Raw genomic sequence first — 24,485 nt, 5'->3', positions numbered from 1 at the left:
CTCCGACACATATATTCTCTTGGTCTATCTTTCCTCACTCATTCTCTCCATGTGCCCAAACCATTTCAAAACACTCTCTTCTGCTCTCTCAACCACGCTCTTTTTATTTCCACACATCTCTCTTACCCTTACGTTATTTACTCGATCAAACCACCTCACACCACATATTGTCCTCAAACATCTCATTTCCAGCACATCCATCCTCCTGCGCACAACTCTATCCATAGCCCACGTCTCGCAACCATACAACATTGTTGGAACCACTATTCCTTCAAACATACCCATTTTTGCTTTCCGAGATAATGTTCTCGACTTCCACACATTCTTCAAGGCTCCCAGAATTTTTGCCCCCTCCCCCACCCTATGATCCACTTCCGCTTCCATGGTACGATCCGCTGCCAGATCCACTCCCAGATATCTAAAACACTTTACTTCCTCCAGTTTTTCTCCATTCAAACTCACCTCCCAATTGACTTGACCCTCAACCCTACTGTACCTAATAACCTTGCTCTTATTCACATTTACTCTTAACTTTCTTCTTTCACACACTTTACCAAACTCAGTCACCAGCTTCTGCAGTTTCTCACATGAATCAGCCACCAGCGCTGTATCATCAGCGAACAACAACTGACTCACTTCCCAAGCTCTCTCATCCCGAACAGACTTCATACTTGCCCCTCTTTCCAAAACTCTTGCATTCACCTCCCTAACAACCCCATCCATAAACAAATTAAACAACCATGGAGACATCACACACCCCTACCGCAAACCTACATTCACTGAGAACCAATCACTTTCCTCTCTTCCTACACGTACACATGCCTTACGTTCTCAGTAAATGTAGGTTTGCGACAGGGGTGTGTGATGTCTCCATGGTTGTTTAATTTGTTTATGGATGGGGTTGTTAGGGAGGTGAATGCAAGAGTTTTGGAAAGAGGGGCAAGTATGAAGTCTGTTGTGGATGAGAGAGTTTGGGAAGTGAGTCAGTTGTTGTTCGCTGATGATACAGCGCTGGTGGGTGATTCATGTGAGAAGCTGCAGAAGCTGGTGACTGAGTTTGGTAAAGTGTGTGAAAGAAGAAAGTTAAGAGTAAATGTGAATAAGAGCAAGGTTATTAGGTACAGTAGGGTTGAGGGTCAAGTCAGTTGGGAGGTAAGTTTGAATGGAGAAAAACTGGAGGAAGTAAAGTGTTTTAGATATCTGGGAGTGGATCTGGCAGCGGATGGAACCATGGAAGCAGAAGTGAATCATAGGGTGGGGAGGGGGCGAAAATCCTGGGAGCCTTGAAGAATGTGTGGAAGTCGAGAACATTACCTCGGAAAGCAAAAATGGGTATGTTTGAAGGAATAGTGGTTCCAACAATGTTGTATGTTGCGAGGCGTGGGCTATGGATAGAGTTGTGCGCAGGAGGATGGATGTGCTGGAAATGAGATGTTTGAGGACAATGTGTGGTGTGAGGTGGTTTGATTGTGTAAGTAATGTAAGGGTAAGAGAGATATGTGGAAATAAAAAGAGCGTGGTTGAGAGAGCAGAAGAGGGTGTTTTGAAATGGTTTGGGCACATGGAGAGAATGAGTGAGGAAAGATTGACCAAGAGGATATATGTGTCAGAGGTGGAGGGAACGAGGAGAAGTGGGAGACCAAATTGGAGGTGGAAAGATGGAGTGAAAAAGATTTTGAGTGATCAGGGCCTGAACATGCAAGAGGGTGAAAGGTGGGCAAGGAATAGAGTGAATTGGATCGATGTGGTATACCAGGGTTGACGTGCTGTCAATGGATTGAATCAGGGCATGTGAAGCGTCTGGGGTAAACCATGGAAAGCTGTGTGGGGCCTGGATGTGGAAAGGGAGCTGTGGTTTCGGGCATTAGTGCGTGACAGCTAGAGACTGAGTGTGAACGAATGAGGCCTTTGTTGTCTTTTCCTAGTGCTACCCCGCACACATGAGGGGGGAGGGGGATGGTATTCCATGTGTGGTGAGGTGGCGATGGGAATGAATAAAGGCAGACTGTGAATTGTGTGCATGGGTATATATGTATGTGTGTGTGTGTGTGTGTATATATATATGTGTACATTGAGATGTATAGGTATGTATATTTGCGTGTGTGGACGTGTGTGTGTGTATACATTGTGTATGGGGGTGGATTGGGCCATTTCTTTCGTCTGTTTCCTTGCGCTACCTCGCAAACGCGGGAGACAGTGACAAAGCAAAATAAAATAAATAAATACTTACATAATTAAAACTTGGGCACTTGTGAGGACACTGAAAACTTCTGATTTTTTTCTTTTATCTAACTGTCCTTTACCACCTTTGTAAGGAACAAATGAACAAAGACCAAATTTGCATATATCCAGTCTTTTTCTGTCATGCATAATTCATCATGACCAGAGACTACCATACACAGCTAAGCCCTTCAGACTGCTCAGTAGTTTATCTTGACCATTTCGTATATGTATGAGTCATGGCTGAGCCCAGTGACAATGTCATCCCTCTATCCTATAGTGATCCAGTTCATTTTATCTCATGCTGCTGCCATCACCCCACCATGTTCAAGTCCTAACATCCCAAAACCCCAGTACATCCTGCCATATCCCACCTGATCTACCATTTCCCCTTACTTCCTCCATTTTTGATGTTTTAAGTACTTAAAAATTCCAGATTTCCTCTAAAGATGATTACTATAAGTTAACTGCAAAGCAATAGCATCTCTCTGCAATCAGAATGAAGAATTTTTATGAAAACAGCAAAAAATTTGAATAAGTGAAAATGTTGGGGCAACTATAGATCCTATAAAACGTATGATTATGCTAAATACCAGAGATGGAACTTAAACGCTTTAGGGTAAAAAAGAAGGCACACTAATCCTAGAATCATGGTTACTACCTTATTCAATAACAGATTTTATGAAAAGGCCATCATAATTAAGGGCATTACATTTTAAACAAACAACAGATTTGTAGACATGACTAAATTATACATTGTCAGTATCAGAAAAGAGGAAAAAACTAATCCAAGATGTGCACATATATGTGTTGGAAGTGAGTTGGCATGTGTACCTATGTTTATATAATTTTACTATTGGGCTATATCTCTCAAACATTCTTCACTACCATGCAATATCTTTACTTTTTTACGCTATGCACCTACACCATATTTACTTAGTGAGTTCTATGCCTTCACAATTCTGTTACTTATAATACATTTCTTATGTTTCTTGCTGCTTCCTCTATTTCATATTTCTAATCTCAACTATGCATTATTAACTTCATCAAATCTATTCAGAAGCTTTTAAGTTACAATAATGTCTCTCCTCTTCCTTCTCTCTTCAAAAGTGGACAGAGAAAGAAGCCGAAAGCTGCTGCTGAGGTAATGTAACAGTGACCCTGTAGCAGTAGACTATGGCATAGGACATAGATAAACTTAATTGCTGAAAAAAAAAATCCCTTATTGTATCTCCTTCATGTCTAGAGTTTAAATCAGAATGAAAGATTCCAATGACTAGATCCTTAAAGGATGAAAAGGAATGGAACATGTTATGAGACTAGGATCAAGAAGTGAGACGCAAAGAGCTAACTGCCGAGCACAGCTATGTTGACAATATTCCTGTGCAAGATGAGCTTTCAATCAGTCTTATATTACTGATACCCAATACCAGGGATATATATATATATATATATATATATATATATATATATATATATATATATATATATATATATAATATATATATTGGTAAGGTTATTTAATGTATGTATGACTCATGGTGAGGTGCCTGAGGATTGGCGGAATGCGTGCATAGTGCCATTGTACAAAGGCAAAGGGGATAAGAGTGAGTGCTCAAATTACAGAGGTATAAGTTTGTTGAGTATTCCTGGTAAATTATATGGGAGGGTATTGATTGAGAGGGTGAAGGCATGTACAGAGCATCAGATTGGGGAAGAGCAGTGCGGTTTCAGAAGTGGTAGAGGATGTGTGGATCAGGTGTTTGCTTTGAAGAATGTATGTGAGAAATACTTAGAAAAGCAAATGGATTTGTATGTAGCATTTATGGATCTGGAGAAGGCATATGATAGAGTTGATAGAGATGCTCTGTGGAAGGTATTAAGAATATATGGTGTGGGAGGCAAGTTGTTAGAAGCAGTGAAAAGTTTTTATCGAGGATGTAAGGCATGTGTACGTGTAGGAAGAGAGGAAAGTGATTGGTTCTCAGTGAATGTAGGTTTGCGGCAGGGGTGTGTGATGTCTCCATGGTTGTTTAATTTGTTTATGGATGGGGTTGTAAAGGAGGTAAATGCAAGAGTCCTGGAAAGAGGGGCAAGTATGAAGTCTGTTGGGGATGAGAGAGCTTGGGAAGTGAGTCAATTGTTGTTCGCTGATGATACAGCGCTGGTGGCTGATTCATGTGAGAAACTGCAGAAGCTGGTGACTGAGTTTGGTAAAGTGTGTGGAAGAAGAAAGTTGAGAGTAAATGTGAATAAGAGCAAGGTTATTAGGTACAGTAGGGGTGAGGGTCAAGGCAATTGGGAGGTGAGTTTGAATGGAGAAAAACTGGAGGAAGTGAAGTGTTTTAGATATCTGGGAGTGGATCTGTCAGCGGATGGAACCATGGAAGCGGAAGTGGATCATAGGGTGGGGGAGGGGGCGAAAATTTTGGGAGCCTTGAAAAATGTGTGGAAGTCGAGAACATTATCTCGGAAAGCAAAAATGGGTATGTTTGAGGGAATAGTGGTTCCAACAATGCTGTATGGTTGCGAGGCGTGGGCTATGGATAGAGATGTGCGCAGGAGGATGGATGTGCTGGAAATGAGATGTTTGAGGACAATGTGTGGTGTGAGGTGGTTTGATCGAGTAAGTAACGTAAGGGTAAGAGAGATGTGTGGAAATAAAAAGAGCGTGGTCGAGAGAGCAGAAGAGGGTGTTTTGAAATGGTTTGGGCACATGGAGAGAATGAGTGAGGAGAGATTGACCAAGAGGATATATGTGTCGGAGGTGGAGGGAACGAGGAGAAGAGGGAGACCAAATTGGAGGTGGAAAGATGGAGTGAAAAAGATTTTGTGTGATCGGGGCCTGAACATGCAGGAGGGTGAAAGGAGGGCAAGAAATAGAGTGAATTGGAGTCATGTGGTATACAGGGGTTGACGTGCTGTCAGTGGATTGAAGCAAGGCATGTGAAGCGTCTGGGGTAAACCATGGAAAGCTGTGTAGGTATGTATATTTGCGTGTCTGGACGTGTGTATGTACATGTGTATGGGGGGGGGGGGTTGGGCCATTTCTTTCGTCTGTTTCCTTGCGCTACCTCGCAAACGCGGGAGACAGCGACAAAGTATAAAAAAAAAAAAAAAAAAAAAAAAAAAAAAAAATATATATATATATATATATATATATATATATATATATATATATATATATATATATATATATATATTTGTCATAATTGCTTTGATTGGTAAATAATGTACAAAATCCTTGATGAATATAGTAAACCATCAATGGATATTCTGAGCTGAAGACTTGGATCCTACAGTGTTTTGGTGGCTAAACATACAGCAAACTTTTAACAAAAGGAGTGTCCAAGAAGCAGAGGTTCTTTGGTAGATATAATACAAGAAATTTGATGACCTATAGACAAAGAATGGATCTGCCTGGTGGTCTGGTAGTAATACTAAGTGTAAAGTACATGGGTACATCTCACTTTGGTGGCATTCAATGATTAATGTTAAGGTATTCTTCACTGTAGCTGATATTCAGTTTTAAGCCCAATGTGACACCTTAAAGACTTCACAGCTATTTTCTGTATAGCGAGAGGATTAATGGAAAATGTATATTCAGTAATTATCTTATTCATCATTCTTGATCGCCATTTCCCACATTAACAAGGTAGTGCCAGGAGAAAGAAGAAAGACCCATCCACTCACATACACATATATATATTTATACACAAATAAATATACTTTTTCACACTGTTTGCCATTTCCTGTGTTAGCAAGGTAGTGTTAAGAACAGAGGACTGAGCCTTTGAGTGAATAGTTTCTGATCTTCAGTCCTCCCCAGCAGGCTGGCCAACTCCATCCTTCCATAAGTTTTCAAGATGATATTTTTCTAAAACATCATGAACAGGTAATAAAGATAAAAAGATGAAATGGAGTTAGGAACCTGAAGTAAGTAAAATGGCAGAAGAGAGGTTGTAACAAGAGACAAGGTGGGGTACATGTGTTCATTTGCAATGTGTGTGAAATCCTGAGGTGAAGGTAGATTGTGAAAAGATTTGATGAATACAGGGCTAGTACAATACTTGTATTCAAGGAGCACATATCCTTGAGACCCTGGCAAGGACTCGGTCACTAACCATAAGGTGAAATCAGGATGTGGCAGTTAGTGGTGACCAGCCCATAAGTGTTGCAATTTTTTGTGACATGTTTGTCAATTATTTGTTTGAGGTCCAAACCACAATCAGTTGCAGTGAAGGATGGACTTGCTTGGAATGAGAAGTTCTTTGACGAGATTGTACTCCGATTATACAACCTCATTGAAGGTGACTTTTCATTTGCACCATAACCATAAGAAGGTAGGGTCCATTAATACCATTTTTTGTTCTGCAATATAATATATTCAATATACTAAAGCACAGTAATCTATTCTAGATGCTACCTGACTGACATAGGAAATAGCAAACATATATGAAGGAAAAAGACTAAATCTAAAACAAACATCACCATGACAAAGCATGTTTGTAGGTGCCTAAATTACATACCACCAGCACAGTCTTCAAAGTCATTTATGACAACAATGAAAAATATTTCCTAAAGATAAGGTTACTTTGGAATGTCATTAGAATTTTTTTCTCGCTAATTTTTTTTTCTCCACTATTTTGGGTTATATATTAATCATGCATTTGATGTACCAAATAATGCAAAAATGGATTTTTGTTGAGTATTTGAACTGGATGACACATGTTGCAAAACTGAAACATTAACATAAGTTATTTGGATGATTCCATATGTATCATCGAAATGCCAGGGTGGTAAGAAAGAATGTAATATTGATAGTTTATTTTACGGAGATATAAGATATATTGGTTGATGAATTTATTACTTTGTTAAGAGTGATGGGTGATGATCACATTCTTTAAGATTTTGAAACAGGTTGATGATGCAGACAGTTAAGAGTTCTATGAAAGATGTAGGAATAGAGCAAAGAGAGGACATGAGGTGAAATTAAGCAAAAAAAACTTCTTCAGATATATTTAGAGAAGTACTTTCATTTTATAAGAGTGGGGATGAATGGAATAAGATGACTAAGGACATGGATAAATCAGGCAGCACAGAGATTAAAGTTGTTGATAGTATAGATTGTTTAAGAAATGTGACCCCATTAGTCCAAAACTCCATTTACAGTACTTTTTTTTTTTTCTTTTTCTTTGTCGCTGTCTCCCGCGTTCGCGAGGTAGCACAAGGAAACAGACGAAAGAAATTGCCCAACCCACCCCATACACATGTATATACATACGTCCACACACGCAAATATACATACCTACACAGCTTTCCATGGTTTACCCCAGACGCTTCACATGCCCTGATTCAATCCACTGACAGCACGTCAACCCCGGTATACCACATCAATCCAATTCACTCTATTCCTTGCCCTCCTTTCACCCTCCTGCATGTTCAGGCCCCGATCACACAAAATCTTTTTCACTCCATCTTTCCACCTCCAATTTGGTCTCCCACTTCTCGTTCCCTCCACCTCCGACACATATATCCTCTTGGTCAATCTTTCCTCACTCATTCTTTCCATATGCCCAAACCATTTCAAAACACCCTCTTCTGCTCTCTCAACCACGCTCTTTTTATTTCCACACATCTCACTTACCCTTACGTTACTTACTCGATCAAACCACCTCACACCACACATTGTCCTCAAACATCTCATTTCCAGCACATCCATCCTCCTGCGCACAATTCTATCCATAGCCCACACCTCGCAACCATACAACATTGTTGGAACCACCATTCCTTCAAACATACCCATTTTTGCTTTCCGAAATAATGTTCTCGACTTCCACACATTCTTCAAGGCTCCCAGAATTTTCGCCCCCTCCCCCACCCTATGATCCACTTCTGCTTCCATGGTTCCATCCGCTGCCAGATCCACTCCCAGATATCTAAAACACTTTACTTCCTCCAGTTTTTCTCCATTCAAACTTGCCTCCCAATTGGCTTGACCCTCAACCCTACTGTACCTAATAACCTTGCTCTTATTCACATTTACTCTTAACTTTCTTCTTTCACACACTTTACCAAACTCAGTCACCAGCTTCTGCAGTTTCTCACATGAATCACCCACCAGTGCTGTATCATCAGCGAACAACAACTGACTCACTTCCCAAGCTCTCTCATCCCCAACAGACTTCATACTTGCCCCTCTTTCCAAAACTCTTGCATTCACCTCCCTAACAACCCCATCCATAAACAAATTAAACAACCATGGAGACATCACACACCCCTGCCGCAAACCTACATTCACTGAGAACCAATCATTCTCCTCTCTTCCTACACGTACACATGCCTTACATCCTCGATAAAAACTTTTCACTGCTTCTAACAACTTGTCTCCCACACCATATATTCTTAATACCTTCCACAGAGCATCTCTATCAACTCTATCATATGCCTTCTCCAGATCCATAAATGCTACATACAAATCCATTTACTTTTCTAAGTATTTTTCACATACATTCTTCAAATCAAACACCTGATCCACACATCCTCTACCACTTCTGAAACCACACTGCTCTTCCCCAATCTGATGCTCTGTACATGCCTTCACCCTCTCAATCAATACCCTCCCATATAATTTACCAGGAATACTCAACAAACTTATACCTCTGTAATTTGAGCACTCACTCTTATCCCCTTTGCCTTTGTACAATGGCACTATGCACGCATTCTGCCAATCCTCAGGCACCTCACCATGAGTCATACATACATTAAATAACCTTACCAACCAGTCAATAATACAGTCACCCCCTTTTTTAATAAATTCTACTGCAATACCATCCAAACCTGCTGCCTTGCCGGCTTTCATTTTCCGCAAAGCTTTTACTACCTCTTCTCTGTTTACCAAATCATTTTCCCTAACCCTCTCACTTTGCACACCACCTCGACCAAAACACCCTATATCTGCCACTCTATCATCAAACACATTCAACAAACCTTCAAAATACTCACTCCATCTCCTTCTCACATCACCACTACTTATCACCTCCCCATTTGCGCCCTTCACTGAAGTTCCCATTTGCTCCCTTGTCTTACGCACTTTATTTACCTCCTTCCAGAACATCTTTTTATTCTCCCTAAAATTTAATGATACTCTCTCACCCCAACTCTCATTTGCCCTCTTTTTCACCTCTTGCACCTTTCTCTTGACCTCCTGTCTCTTTCTTTTATACATCTCCCACTCAATTGCATTTTTACCCTGCAAAAATCATCCAAATGCCTCTCTCTTCTCTTTCACTATAGGTAATTAAAATAAGTAAATACTAAACTTGTGCCTGTTATACTCTTTGTGTAGTGTTGATTATAGAACCTCGGTGTTCAAACCATACCATACACTGGGACAGACTCTGAGGAAGGATGATGATAATGATAAGGCATGTGTGCAAGTAGAAAGGAAGCAGGATTTGTCTCTTCTGGTAGTGGTAAGTCTACCTCACGGATGATTGCTGTCAACAAGGTCATTTAATCTGTTTATGAAGAAAGTTGTGAGGGAGGTAAATGTAAGGTTCCTCAGGATAAGCAGTAAGTTTATGATACGCTAGCAGTGGGAGATGGTAGGTGAATCAGTTACTGTTCTCAGATGACACGATTCTGGTGGTAGTCTCCAGAGAGAAAGTCTAGAAGCTAGTGACAGTTTAGGCAAGTGTGTGAAATGAGAAAGTTAAGTGTAAATGTGAACTAAAGTAAGGTAATGAGGTGTAGTAGGGGAGTGTAACAGGATGATTCTGAGTGTACATTTGAATTAGGAGGCTGTGAAGGAAGTGCTTTAGATACATTAGAGTGGACGTTGCATTTGATGCAATCTTGGGGGTTAAAGTGAGTCATAAAGTAGAAGAGGGGCTTAAGGCTCTAGGTGCTCAAAGGAATGTGTGGAAGAAGTCACTATCTGTTGGTACAAAAATGGGGTATGTTTGAAAGTATAATAGTCCCAACAGTGTTGTATGGATGTGAATCTTCAGCCCAAATTGAAAAAAAAAAAAAAAAGAGGAGGATGGACATGTTGAAGATGGTATGTGGTTTGAGGGGGTTTGTTCTTGTAAGGAATAACATTATTAGAGGAAGGTGTTACAGTAAGCACAGTCTGATTAAGAGATTTGACCAAGGTGTGCTTATATGGCTCAGAAGTTTAAAGAGAGATTGACTAATTTACTTTGGGAGATTGAAACTATATGAAAAACTGTTATAAACAGAGAAGGATAAATGATTGGAACAAGTTAAGTGAAAAACTGTAAATAGCAAGCTTGTCAGAATGCTGTTAGAGTTGTATTGATATTGAATGCATTTAAAGATTCCATCCTTGTATTTATAGATAAGTTTCTCCAAACAGATGCACAGAGAAGAAAAAGACAAAAATAGAAATAAGCATAAAAAAATTACATGTACTCATACTGAAATGCATTTATTCATGTACATTTACACTTTGTTGCATGTTACAAGTAAAAAAAAATTTTTTTTTTTATACAGGTTGTTCTTAGGGCGTTGGGACTCTGGAGTGATGATTGCCAGCCGACAGGTGACCCATCCTATTCTATCAAAACATCTCAACCCGAAACCTCAGTCATGGGTTAGTTAAGCAAGTTAATCCTAACATCACTCCTAGCACTAATCTCCAACCATTTCTGTCATCACACCTGGAATGACCCCTGCCACCACTACCACCACCGTCTGTGCCATTGCCTCTACCATCACTCGTAGTTCAGTTCTCAGTGCTTCTGCATCAAATCAAAATTAGGTTGTCTGGATTTACATTTTATACCTTGGAGGCAAATTTTTCAGTTGCAGATTATGTACGTTTTGCCCTGATTAACCTTTAGAGGCTAAAAGATTTCTTTTTATAGCTTATGGTTTTCTCATTATTGTTCTTTGATTTTTTCTTCTCATTTTTACAGCCCATGAGATTGCTGTCAGTCTTCACTCTTCATCATCCCCTCTGTCCACACAGAGCTCTGATATCATGCACCCAAAAGTTTTAATGGACTGCATTTGCCAAAAAGATAACTCAGTACAAACAACAGTTTGCTCATGTATAATTTTTTTTTTCTAACTAGGAGCAGGGAAGTAACAATAGACCAATACCTTTACCATTGTGAGGGTTATGTTCCTGGAAAGATCATGGTGGACAAAATTGTTGCATAAACTTGCATAGGATACATGGAAATGGGAGAACTGGGAGAACATACTGAATACTATTTAGATGTTTTATCCTTCTAAAAGACCTAAGATTGAATAAGTTCTTCAAACACACTTTTTTTCAGTCCCTAGAGAGCATTCTTAAACACCTAATCGTTGTGTTTCCATATGGTTATGACACATTAAGTATCATAGGATGTAATATAGTGTAGTGCATAGATTAACAGCTAACTTATTTTCTCAGATGGGTTGACAAGGTTTTAGTCAGGGCTTCCTCCTTCAGTTGGCAGTCAAGCTTTTGTCCTCAGCATCAAGGATAGTAAAAACTCCATGGAAGTTGATTAGCTTGCTTCAGAATGGAAATAACATCAGAGCTGGAATTTTCCTTGCATGGTTTATATCAATATTAAAGGTGAGGATTCATTTGAATCTATGTTACATTCAGAAGGTAGTGAAGAGATACTGATTATAGCTAACCATGAAATACATTGTAAAGTATGTTGATACTAATTTACACATTCTGATATTATTATTATCATTATTTTATTCTAAAATGGGAAACAGAATATATATATATATATATATATATATATATATATATATATATATATATATATATATCTTCTTTTCTTTCATACTATTTGCCATTTCCCGCGTTAGCAAGGTAGCGTTAAGAACAGAGGACTGGGCCTCTGAGGGAATATCCTCACCTGGCCTCGTTCTCTGTTCCTTCTTTTGGAAAATAAAAAAAAAACGAGAGGGGAGGATTTCCAGCCCCCCGCTCCCTCCCCTTTTAGTCGCCTTCTACGACACGCAGGGAATACGTGGGAAGTATTCTTTCTCCCCTATCCCCAGGGATAATATATATATATATATATATATATATATATATATATATATATATATATATATATATATATATATGTGTCGGAGGTGGAGGGAACAAGGAGAAGAGGGAGACCAAATTGGAGGTGGAAAGATGGAGTGAAAAAGATTTTGTGTGATCGGGGCCTGAACATGCAGGAGGGTGAAAGGAGGGCAAGGAATAGAGTGAATTGGAGCGATGTGGTATACCGGGGTTGACGTGCTGTCAGTGGATTGAATCAAGGCATGTGAAGCATCTGGGGTAAACCATGGAAAGCTGTGTAGGTATGTATATTTGCGTGTGTGGGCGTATGTATATACATGTGTATGGGGGGGGTTGGGCCATTTCTTTCGTCTGTTTCCTTGCGCTACCTCGCAAACGCGGGAGACAGCGACAAAGTATAATAAAAAAATAAAAAATAAATATATATATTTATATATTTATTATATTTTTTTATTTATTATATATATTTATATATATTCTCTCCTATCCCCAGGGATATATATCTATATATATATATATATATATATATATATATATATATATATATATATATATATTTCAGTAGTATGAAACATATATATATATATATATATCCCTGGGGATAGGGGAGAAAGAATACTTCCCACGTATTCCCTGCGTGTCGTAGAAGGCGACTAAAAGGGGAGGGAGCGGGGGGCTGGAAATCCTCCCCTCTCGTTTTATTTTTTTTTTTTAATTTTCCAAAAGAAGTAACTTAGAATTCGGCCAGGTGAGGGTATTCCCTCAAAGGCCCAGTCCTCTGTTCTTAACGCTACCTCGCTAATGCGGGAAATGGCGAATAGTTTGAAAGAAAAAGAAAGAATTATTATTATTATTATTATTATTATTATTATTATTATTATTATTATTATCATCATTATTATTCTTAATCAGTGTGTTATTTTAACTGGTAATATTAGAATAAAAGATCCCATGGGGCTTATTCTCAGAACTAATTAAGTTCTGTTGTGAATATAGTGAGGTTCTGTAATTAGACTTCATTGTGTAGCACAAGCTGTTGAAATCTTCTAATGTAGTTGATGAGGTTAGTGTGCTCACATTTCCCATTTTTTATGATTCATTGTAAATTATTGACCATCCTGCCCATATTCCGGGTTGTCTACAACTCTTCCAATGCTTTTTTTTTTTTTTTCAACTTTATTTCCCTATGCTGTAGCTATTCAGTGTCACCCTGTTGGTTCATAATTTTGTGTGTGTGTGTGTGTGTGTGTTTCGACAGATATATTCACATTTTAAGACCAATGGCATCAGGAACAAATGCTCAGAACTACTCACCTACTGCAAGAACGCAACTTAAACACATCCAAGAAACCAAATTTGCAACCAAATCCACCCTCCCTCCCTTTTATGACTAAGCATTAAAATGAGACAGACAACAAGGATAAGGAAGGGAATCATGATTCTAATGCACCATGGCATCCCATTCAGACACCCCCTCAATGCAAGAACTAATGCTCAGAACTACTCACCTACTGCAAGAACGCAACTTAAACACATCCAAGAAACCAAATTTGCAACCAAATCCACCCTCCCTCCCTTTTATAACTAAGCATTAAAATGAGACAGACAACAAGGATAAGGAAGGGAATCATGATTCTTATACACCATGGCATCTCATTCAGACACCCCCTCAATGCAAGGTGACACTATTCGTGACATACTTATCACTGAAATAGGACTGCACAGCCTTTACTATGTTATAATCAGCAACTTTATATCTCACCTCACCATCTCCACTCCCAGGTACACTCCACAGCTGCAGAACATGACCTCCATACCCAATACCTATTTGTGTGTGTAAAGATTTCAATGACCACCATCTTTCATTGCTTAGAACTTAGAACTGTTATCCCTGACCTGGTGAACTCCCCATAAGCCAACTGCATTGTTTCAATATCCTCACCAAGTGCAACCAAACAACGAGGCATCCAGCCCACCACATCTAGCAATGACCTTCACCTGACATTTTTTATACCCTAAGACTGCACAGAGGGACCTTCTGGAGCATATCACACAAATTTTCCTTCAACTACTTGTTCTTTCTGATAACACTTCAGCTAACCCATCCTCCTTACACACCCACCAAAAAATAACTCAGACTCAAGGAAAGCAAGCTGACCACCACTTAGTTTGTAGAATCCAAGAAAACATGCTCAGACAAAATCAGTGACCATTAATGACAACCATTGAATAAATTCAAACTCAGAGAAACACCATCACTAAGCTAATCACTGGAAAGCAGATTGTAAATTTGCACTTCTTCATTAATGATATGGACAATGGAACAAACTGCAACCAACTTTGTAAATGATAAAGAAAATCCAAACCTTCCATGCCACCCCCAGCTCCTACAAATGAAGCCCCAGTCCATGACCAGGTCCCACAGACTTTTCCAAGGCTTCCTCTGACCACTTCATATGCTCTTGCTCACTCTATTTACAGCAAATGGCCCCCTATATACTGCATCACTCCAATTCATATTATGCCATGCATATCATCCACAGTCCTGCATGTTCAGGTTTTGAACCCTCAAAACTTTTTCCACTCCATCTTACCATCTCCAATTTCATCTCCCTCTTCTTTTCTCCACATGACGCATATACTGTCTTCTCACTCATCCTCTCCATATCTTGAAACCATTTCAGTGCACCCTCTTCAGCTCTTTCAACCATAATATCTCATACTACCACACCTCTCTCTTATCCTATCATTGCTTACTCATACAACCCTCATCACACCTCATATTGATTTTGAGTATCTCATTTGTAACACTTTCACCCTTTCTGTACTTTCTCATCCAAAAGCCTAAGCCTTGCATTCATACAACACTGTCAGGACTGCTGTACCATGAAAAACATGCCCATCTTTGCCCTGAACAACAATGCCATCTCTTTTCCTGCAATCCTCAATGCATCGAGAACCTTAGCCCCCAATCACTCACCCTTTGGCTTGGTTCAGTTTTCATGGTTTCATTGCTGCCATGACCACTCTCCCTGGTATCTAAAATATCCCACTTACTCTATGTTTCTTCAGATCAAACTCACTCCAACTTACTTGTCTCTTTCCAGTTATAAATTTAATTGTTTTTATTCACACTCACTCTCAACTCTTTCCTTTCACATGCTTTTTCAAGCTCAGACACTAGCTCATGATGTAAGTACTGCAATGAAGACATTGAACTCTTATTCCTCAATTGTCATAAACTCACCCTGGGTAGACACAGCATAACATCACTGCACTTTATGACCTGTGGGCCTATCCTAGTGGATGTAAGTTTGAATGGAGAAAAATTAGAGGAAGTGAAGTATTTTACATATGTTGGAGTGGACTTAGCAGTGAATAGAAGCAGAAGTGATTCATAGGGTGGAGGATGGGGCAAAGGTTCTGGGAGTGATGAAGAATGTGTGGAAGGAGAGAACATTATCTCAGAGAGCAAAAATGGGTATGTTTAAAGGAATATTAGTTCCAACAATATTATATGGTTGTGAGGCATGAGCTATAGACAGGATTGTAAGGAGGAGGGTGGATGTGTTGGAAATGAAATGTTTGAGGAGAATATATGTTGTGAGGTGGTTTGATTAAGTAATGAAAGGGTAAGAGAGAAGTATGGAAATAAAAAGAGTGTGGTTGAGAGAGCAGAAGAGGGTGTGTTGAAGTGGTTTGGACATATGGAGAGAATGAGTGAGGAGAGATTGACAAAGAGGATATATGTGTCAGAGGTGGAGGGAACAAGGAGGAGTGGGAGACCAAATTGGAGGTGAAAGGATGGAGTGAAAAACATTTTGAGCATTTGGGGACTGAACATATAGGAGGGTGAGAGGTGTGCAAGGAATAGAGTGAATTAGAATGATTTGGTGTACCAGGGTCAACGTGCTGTCAATACACTGATCTAGGGCATGTGAAACATCTTGGGGAAACCATAGAAAGATCTGTGGGGCCTGGATAAAGATAGCAATTGGTGGTTTCAGAACAGAAAAGGTGGCCAAGTAAAGATATTTCCCTCAAAGGCAGCTTACGCTACCTATTGTGGGAAACGGCAAAAACATATGAAATATATATGATGGGGTGAGAGAGTATCATTAAATTTTAGGGAGAATAAAAAGATGTTTTGGAAGGAGGTAAATAAAGTGCGTAAGACAAGGGAACAAATTGAAGTTCAGTGAAGGGGGCTAATGGGGAGGTGATAACAAGTAGTGGTGATGTGAGAAGGAGATGGAGTGAGTATTTTGAAGGTTTGTTGAATGTGTTTGATAATAGAGTGGCAGATATAGGGTGTTTTGGTCGAGGTGGTGTGCAAAGTGAGAGGGTTAGGAAAAATGATTTGGTAAACAGAGAAGAGGTAGTAAAAGCATTGCGGAAGATGAAAGCCAGCAAGGCAGCTGGTTTGGATGGTATTGCAGTGGAATTTACTGAAAAAGGGGGTGACTGTATTGTTGACTGGTTGGTAAGGTTATTTAATGTATGTATGATTCATGGTGAGGTGCCTGAGGATTGGCGGAATGCTTGCATAGTGCCATTGTACAAAGGCAAAGGGGATAAGAGTGAGTGCTCAAGTTACAGAGGTATAAGTTTGTTGAGTATTGCTGGAAAATTACATGGGAGGGTATTGATTGAGAGGGTGAAGGCATGTACTGAGCATCAGATTGGGGAAGAGCAGTGTGGTTTCAGAAGTGGTAGAGGATGTGTGGATCAGGTGTTTGCTTTGAAGAATGTATGTGAAAAATACTTAGAAAAGCAAATGGATTTGTATGTAGCATTTATGGATCTGGAGAAGGCATATGATAGAGTTGATACAGATGCTCTGTGGAAGGTATTAAGAATATATGGTGTGGGAGGCAAGTTGTTAGAAGAAGTGATAAGTTTTTATCGAGGATGTAAGGCATGTGTACATGTAGGAAGAGAGGAAAGTGATTGGTTCTCAGTAAATGTAGGTTTGTGACAGGGGTGTGTGATGTCTCCATGGTTGTTTAATTTGTTTATGGATGGGGTTGTTAGGGAGGTGAATGCAAGAGTTTTGGAAAGAGGGGCAAGTATGTAGTCTGTTGTGGATGAGAGAGCTTGGGAAGTGAGTCAGTTTGTTGTTCGCTGATGATACAGCACTGGTTGAGAACATTATGTTGGAAAGCAAAAATGGGTATGTTTGAAGGAATAGTGGTTCCAACAATGTTGTATGGTTGCAAGGCATGGGCTATGGATAGAGTTGTGTGGAGGAGGGTGGATGTGCTTGAAATGAGATGTTTGAGGACTATGTAGTGTGAGGTGGTTTGATCGAGTAAGTAATAATAGGGTAAGAGAGATGTGTGGTAACAAAAAGAGAGTGGTTGAGAGAGCAGAAGGTGTTTTTGGATAGAATGAGTGAGGAAAGATTGACCAAGAAGATATATGTGTCAGAGGCAGAGGGAACGAGGAGAAGTGGGAGACCAAGTTGGAGGTGGAAAGATTGAGTGAAAAAGATTTTGAGTGATCGGGGCCTGAACATGCAGGAGGGTGAAAGGCATGCAAGGAATAGAGTGAATTGGATGATGTGGTATACCGATGTCGATGTGCTGTCAATGGATTGAACCAGGGCATGTGAAGGGTCTGGGGTAAACCATGGAAAGTTCTGTGGGGTCTGGATGTGGAAAGGGAGCTGTGGTTTCATGGCATTATATGACAGTCTCTAGCTGAGTGTGAATGAATGGGGCCTTTGTTGTCTTTCCTAGCGCTACCTCGCACACATGAGGGGGGAGGGGTTGTTATTCCATGTGTGGTGAGGTGGCGATGGGAATGAATAAAGGCAGACAGTATGAATTATGTACATGTGTATATATGTATATGTCTGTGTGTGTATATATATGTATACGTTGAGGTGTATAGGTATGTATATTTGCGTGAGTGGACGTGTATGTATATACATGTGTATGTGGGTGGGTTGGGCCATTCTTTTGTCTGTTTCCTAGTGCTATCTCTCTATCGTGGGAGACAGCAACAACGTAAAATAAAATGAATAAATAAATAAAAATATATAAGGAAATATATATGTAGGAAAAGAGGAAAGTGATTGGTTCTCAGTGAATGTAGGTTTGCGGCAGGGGTGTGTGATGTCTCTATGGTTGTTTAATTTGTTTATGGATGGGGTTGTTAGGGAGGTAAATGCAAGAGTTTTGGAAAGAGGGGCAAGTATGAAGTCTGTTGGGGATGAGAGAGTTTGGGAAGTGAGTCAGTTGTTCGCTGATGATACAGCGCTGGTGGCTGATTCATGTGAGAAACTGCAGAAGCTGGTGACTGAGTTTGGTAAAGTGTGTGGAAGAAGAAAGTTAAGAGTAAATGTTAATAAGAGCAAGGTTATTAGGTACAGTAGGGTTGAGGGTCAAGTCAATTGGGAGGTGAGTTTGAATGGAGAAAAACTGGAGGAAGTGAAGTGTTTTAGATATCTGGGAGTGGACCTGGCAGCGGATGGAACCATGGAAGCGGAAGTGGATCATAGGGTGGGGGAGGGGGCGAAAATTCTGGGGGCCTTGAAGAATGTGTGGAAGTCGAGAACATTATCTCGGAAAGCAAAAATGGGTATGTTTGAAGGAATAGTGGTTCCAACAATGTTGTATGGTTGCGAGGCGTGGGCTATGGATATAGTTGTGCGCAGGAGGGTGGATGTGCTGGAAATGAGATGTTTTAGGACAATGTGTGGTGTGAGGTGGTTTGATCGAGTAAGTAACGTAAGGGTAAGAGAGATGTGTGAAAATAAAAAGAGTGTGGTTGAGAGAGCAGAAGAGGGTGTTTTGAAATGGTTTGGGCACATGGAGAGAATGAGTGAGGAAAGATTGACCAAGAGGATATATGTGTCGGAGGTGGAGGGAACGAGGAGAAGTGGGAGACCAAATTGGAGGTGGAAAGATGGAGTGAAAAAGATTTTATGTGATCGGGGCCTGAACATGCAGGAGGGTGAAAGGAAGGCAAGGAATAGAGTGAATTGGATCGATGTGGTATACCGGGGTTGACGTGCTGTCAGTGGATTGAATCGGCATGTGAAGCGTCTGGGGTAAACCATGGAAAGCTGTGTAGGTATGTATATTTGCGTGTGTGGACGTGTATGTATATACATGTGTATGGGGGTGGGTTGGGCCATTTCTTTCGTCTGTGTCCTTGCGCTACCTCGCAAACGCAGGAGACAGCGACAAAGCAAAAAAAAAAAAAAAATTGTCTAGCCTTACAAGTTATACTAAATGAAATATTTTAATTATTTTTTATTATATTATACTTTGTCGCTGTCTCCCACATTAGCGAGGTAGCACAAGGAAACAGATGAAAGAATGACCCAACCCACCCACATACACATGTATATACATACACGTCCACACATGCATATATAAACACCTATGCATTTCAACGTATACATATATATATATATATATACATACACAGACATATACATATATGCACATATACATAAATCATACTTGCTGCCTTTATTCACTCCTGTCGCCACCCCTGCCACACATGAAATGACACCCCCCTCCACCTGCATGTGTGCAAGGTAGCACTAGGAAGAGACAACAAAGGCCACATTCTTTCACACTCAGTCTCTAGCTTTCATGTGTAATGCACTGAAACCACAGCTTCCTTGCCATGTCCAGACCCCACAAAACTTTCCATGGTTTACCCTAGCTGCCTCACATGCCCTGGTTCAATCCATTGACAGCATGTCGACCCTGGTATACCACATCGTTCCAATTCACTCTATTCCTTGCACATCTTTCACCCTCCTGCATGTTCAGGCCCTGATTGCTCAAAATCTTTTTCAGTCCATCCTTCCACCTCCAATTTGGTCTCCCACTTCTCCTCGTTCCCTCCACCTCTGACACATATATCCTCTTTGTCAATCTTTCCTCACTCATTCTCTCCATGTGACCAAACCATTTTAACACACCCTCTTCTGCTCTCTCAACCACACTCTTTTTATTACCACTCATCTCTCTTACCCTTTCATTACTTACTCGATCAAACCACCTCACACCACAGAATGTCCTTAAACATCTCATTTCAAAACATCCATCCTCCTATGAACAACCCTATCTATAGTCCACACCTCACAACCGTATAACATTGTTGGAACCACTATTTTTTCAAACGTACCCATTTTTGCTCTCTGAGATAACGTTCTCGCCTTCCACACATTCTTCAGTGCTTCCAGAACCTTCACCCCCTCCCCCACCCTATGACTCACTTCCACTTCCATGGTTCCATCCGCTGTCAAATCCACTCCCAGATATCTAAAACACTTCACTTCCTCCAGTTTTCTTCATTCAGACTTACCTTCCAATTGACTTGTCCCTCAACCCTACTGTACCTAATAACCTTGCTCTTATTCACATTTACTCTCAGCTTTCTTCTTTCACACACTTTACCAAACTCAGTGATCAGCTTCTGCAGTTTCTCACACGAATCAGCCACCAACGCTGTATCATGAAGCGAACAACAAGTGCCTCGCTTCCCAAGCCTTCTCAACTACAACAGACTGCATACTTTCCCCTCTCTCCAAAACTCTTGCATTCACCTCCCTAACAACCCCATCCATAAACAAATTAAACAACCATGGAGACATCATGCACCTTTGCCGCAAACCAACATTCACTGGGAACCAGTCACTTTCCTCTCTTCCTACTCGTACACACGCCTTACATCCTTAATAAAAACTTTTCACTGCTTTTAGCAGTGGCTGATATGAGTACATTTGAAATGTACCTAAAGCTAATTTAAGTAAATTTCAATTTTGAATGAAAAGCTTAACCCATTGCAAGTACTTCTTCCTGTGTCATACCAAAGTTTGTGATAGATCTCCATCCAGAGTTTATATGGGAAGGGCTGTGATGATGGGTACCTACCTCATATCTCTAAGTCAGTGGAGATATTGTACTCTTTGTCAACAAGCTATCTTGTGATGTACTGAATTTGTGTGTGTGTGATGTTTGAGAGATGTGGAAGTGTAGTTGAGATGGGTGTAAATTTTGTTGAGTGCCGTGGTTTTCAAAACTGTGTTGGAAGGGTGGTTGTTTAGTGCCTTTTGAGTCATCATAGTGTGTTTATGTCTTGCACTGTTGTGTTTGTTGGAGGATGGGGGATCTGTTTGTATCAGTTGTTGAAGAGTGAAGCATGTGTATATTTTTTTTATTTTGGGGGAAGGAACTCTGATTCTGCTGCAAAGAATTGAGTGCCAAGCATATTGAAGTGAGATTGTATTGGAAGTATTTTTATTTTATTGTGGTTTTGGTGCATTATACATGACAGCTAGAGACTGAGTGTGAACAAATGTGGCCTTTGTTTCCTTTTCCTAGCGCTACCTTGCGCATATGCGGGGGGAGGGGTTTTTCATTTCATGTGTGGTGGCGTGGCGACGGGAACGAATAAAGGCAGACAGTATGAATTATGTACATGTGTATATATGTATATGTCAGTGTGTGTATATATATGTATAGGTTGAGATGTATAGGTATGTATATGTGCGTGTGTGGATGTGTGTGTACATACATTTGTATGTAGGTGGGTTGGGCCATTCTTTCGTCTGTTTCCTTGTATTATTATATCTTGCTCTCTACCTCGCTAACGTGGGAGACAGCGACAAAGTATGAATATAAAAAAAATATAAATGTTTCTCATTGCTAGGCACCCAATGATTTTTGTGAGTGCCCTGTTTGTGTGGTCTGCAGCTTTTTTGTATTTGCCTGTGATACAATGGATGATCATGCAGTTGAGGTCAAGTTTGGGATGAACAAATGAATTGCTTTACTGTTTTATATGTTACTGTAATAATCATTACTGATGATTCAGTTGTGAATGGTATAAAGATATACATTTTTTTTTTATGAAAGGTGATAAAAAGAAATCAAAATTAGAGTAAACTTGAATATGGCTTATGTGCTTATGTATAATGTCCATTTTCATATTCTTTAGCATATTTCTCCTTCCTCAAGCATAACATAAATGTTTACTTTCAGGCTGAGCTTGTATAACCGTCATATGTTGGATTGTTATGGCTTAAACAGCAGTCAAGACTTTCGTAACTATTGGCCTGATTATGATCTTGATCAAATTAGTGATGCCGTGAAGCAAAGCTACCACAACATATTGCAGAGACAAGTCTTTAATGCAACTTTATAATTACTTAATGTAAGAAAATGGTGCTATGTTACATATCTTTTATAAAGGGCTAAGACTGTTACCAATATGAAGGTTTTACACAGCTTTGTTAAAAAAAACCTTAATTTGCTATAAATCATTTGTATTGATGCTTCTCAGAATTTTTAGGTTGTATGATATTTTGATAATTACACTTGAATTTTGTACATAAACTGGCAGTAAGGCTAAAGATAACCATAAATTCTCATGTAAACTACTAATGTTGCATATTTCTAATCATACTTGTTTAAAAGGAGATTGACCCAGAGCCTCCAAACATCACCTGTACATATCCTCAACCCATGCCAAGTGTGTTAAAGTGAAACATGGGCTCTCACCCTGATGAATATTCTTTTTACTTTACTCTGTACATTAGGTATATTCATCTAACAAGATTAACATCTTTATTCACATTGTTTTGGACAAATGGAGAGAATGAGTTAGGAAAGATTGACAAAGAGGATATATGTGTCAGGTGGAGGGAACAAGGAAAAGCGAGAGACCAAATTGGAGTTGGAAGGATGGAGTGAAAAAGGTTTTAGAGCAATCAGGGCCTGAACATACAGGAGGGTGAGATGCGTGCAAAGAATAGAGTGAATTAGAATGATGTGGTATACTTTATTGCTACTTCTTGCATCAGTGAGATATATGTCAGGAAACAGACGAAGAATGGCCCATCCACTCGTATGCACATATACATAAATGCCAGTACACGCACATATACATACACATATACAAATATGTACATATATACACATGTACGCATTCACACTAGCTTGCCTTCATCCATTCGTGTCGTTACCCCACCCCACAGGAACAGCATCGCTACCTCCTGTCCAAACTTACTTCTTTATAAGTACTTACTTCTTTATAAGTACTAAAAATAGGATTTTGCCAAAAGGCAGGGTTAGCATGGTGCTCACTGCAGGAAAGTCTAGGGTTACAAAGAACAAGTCTTTTGAGTTACATGTTATGTGTGAGATGGAGAGATTCTGTATTTTTGGACTGAATTCTTGCAGCCCACATTTTGGGAGAGCAGAGAGAAAAGACACCTATATGGGACAAAGGAGTGAAACATGAAAGCTGGGTTGCTGCATAGCCATCACTAGCTCTCCCAGTGCTCAGGTGGTTAGTAGTGGTAATAAACCTCCCAGGTCAGAGGGTGCTTGCTACATACCAGAGAGAAAGAGAGAGAGAGGCAATTCTGCTCTGCTTGCATATGGCTTCTCTCCTCTCAAACATGTATTCCCCCATTTGGTATTTCTTTATGTATACTTTTATTTATTAATTGATAAGTGAAAATATAAAGCATTTTTCCTCCGCTGGAGTGTGGAAACATTTGCATCCTATGATGAATATTATTACTCATGTTTGAGGGAAGTTGGCAATCATGAAAATCTGTGTATTTTTATTTTACAAATATTGAAAAATATATTCAATGCTGTTTTTGAGCATTAGTTAGTGTTAACATAATTCTTGGAATTTCAAAAATAGAGATCCATAATGATTCTTAGATGAATTTAGAATTTGTTGATTGCTGTTACTAATCATTTATCCACCAGAAGTGTTGTGCTATAGACAGATATTAATGACTTTGCAAACTCCTAAAATGAAAGACAAATCAGTTTGTTACAATTAAAGTTTGCAGAATTACTGAATTATATATTTAAGTAATGCCATTAGTATAATAACACCTAAAAAGATAACTAAAATGTGTGGGCATAAATGTGCATGCAATAGTTTTTTTTTATACATCTTAGTAAGAAAACAAAGTAACATGTTGGTAACAGTGTTTTCACATAGCTCCTATCTTACTGTTCTCATGAGATGCTGTTAATCCATAGACAGGTCCCTTCTCTAGATGATAGATATATTTCTACATGTAATTTTACTGATATGAGTGAACTAGATTTCAAACTAGCATTCACCGTGACATGAGAGAGAGAGAGGCAGTATGAAGGTGGTGGCGTATAAGAAAAAAAAAATATCAGAGTATAAGTAAATTTGTTCTTTCATACAGTTT

The 24,485-nt window shown here is 39.6% G+C and overlaps 1 long non-coding RNA gene across 1 annotated transcript in view; it reads left to right on the top strand.

Moving 5' to 3' along the window:
* Window positions 1-24,274, top strand: part of LOC139748376 (uncharacterized) — a 30,231-nt gene extending 5,957 nt beyond the window's left edge. The window contains exons 3-5 of the long non-coding RNA XR_011712650.1: window positions 10,738-10,837; window positions 11,648-11,815; window positions 22,282-24,274. This is a non-coding gene — a long non-coding RNA (uncharacterized lncRNA). The remainder of the gene's footprint in view (window positions 1-10,737; window positions 10,838-11,647; window positions 11,816-22,281) is intronic.
* Window positions 24,275-24,485: the final 211 nt, after the last annotated feature.

This window comes from Panulirus ornatus, chromosome 73 (assembly GCF_036320965.1).
Source record: "Panulirus ornatus isolate Po-2019 chromosome 73, ASM3632096v1, whole genome shotgun sequence".
NCBI classification, from domain to species: Eukaryota; Metazoa; Arthropoda; class Malacostraca; order Decapoda; family Palinuridae; genus Panulirus; species Panulirus ornatus.
Note: the sequence above shows the minus strand (reverse complement) of the source record. Positions and strands in the feature narration are given on the sequence as shown.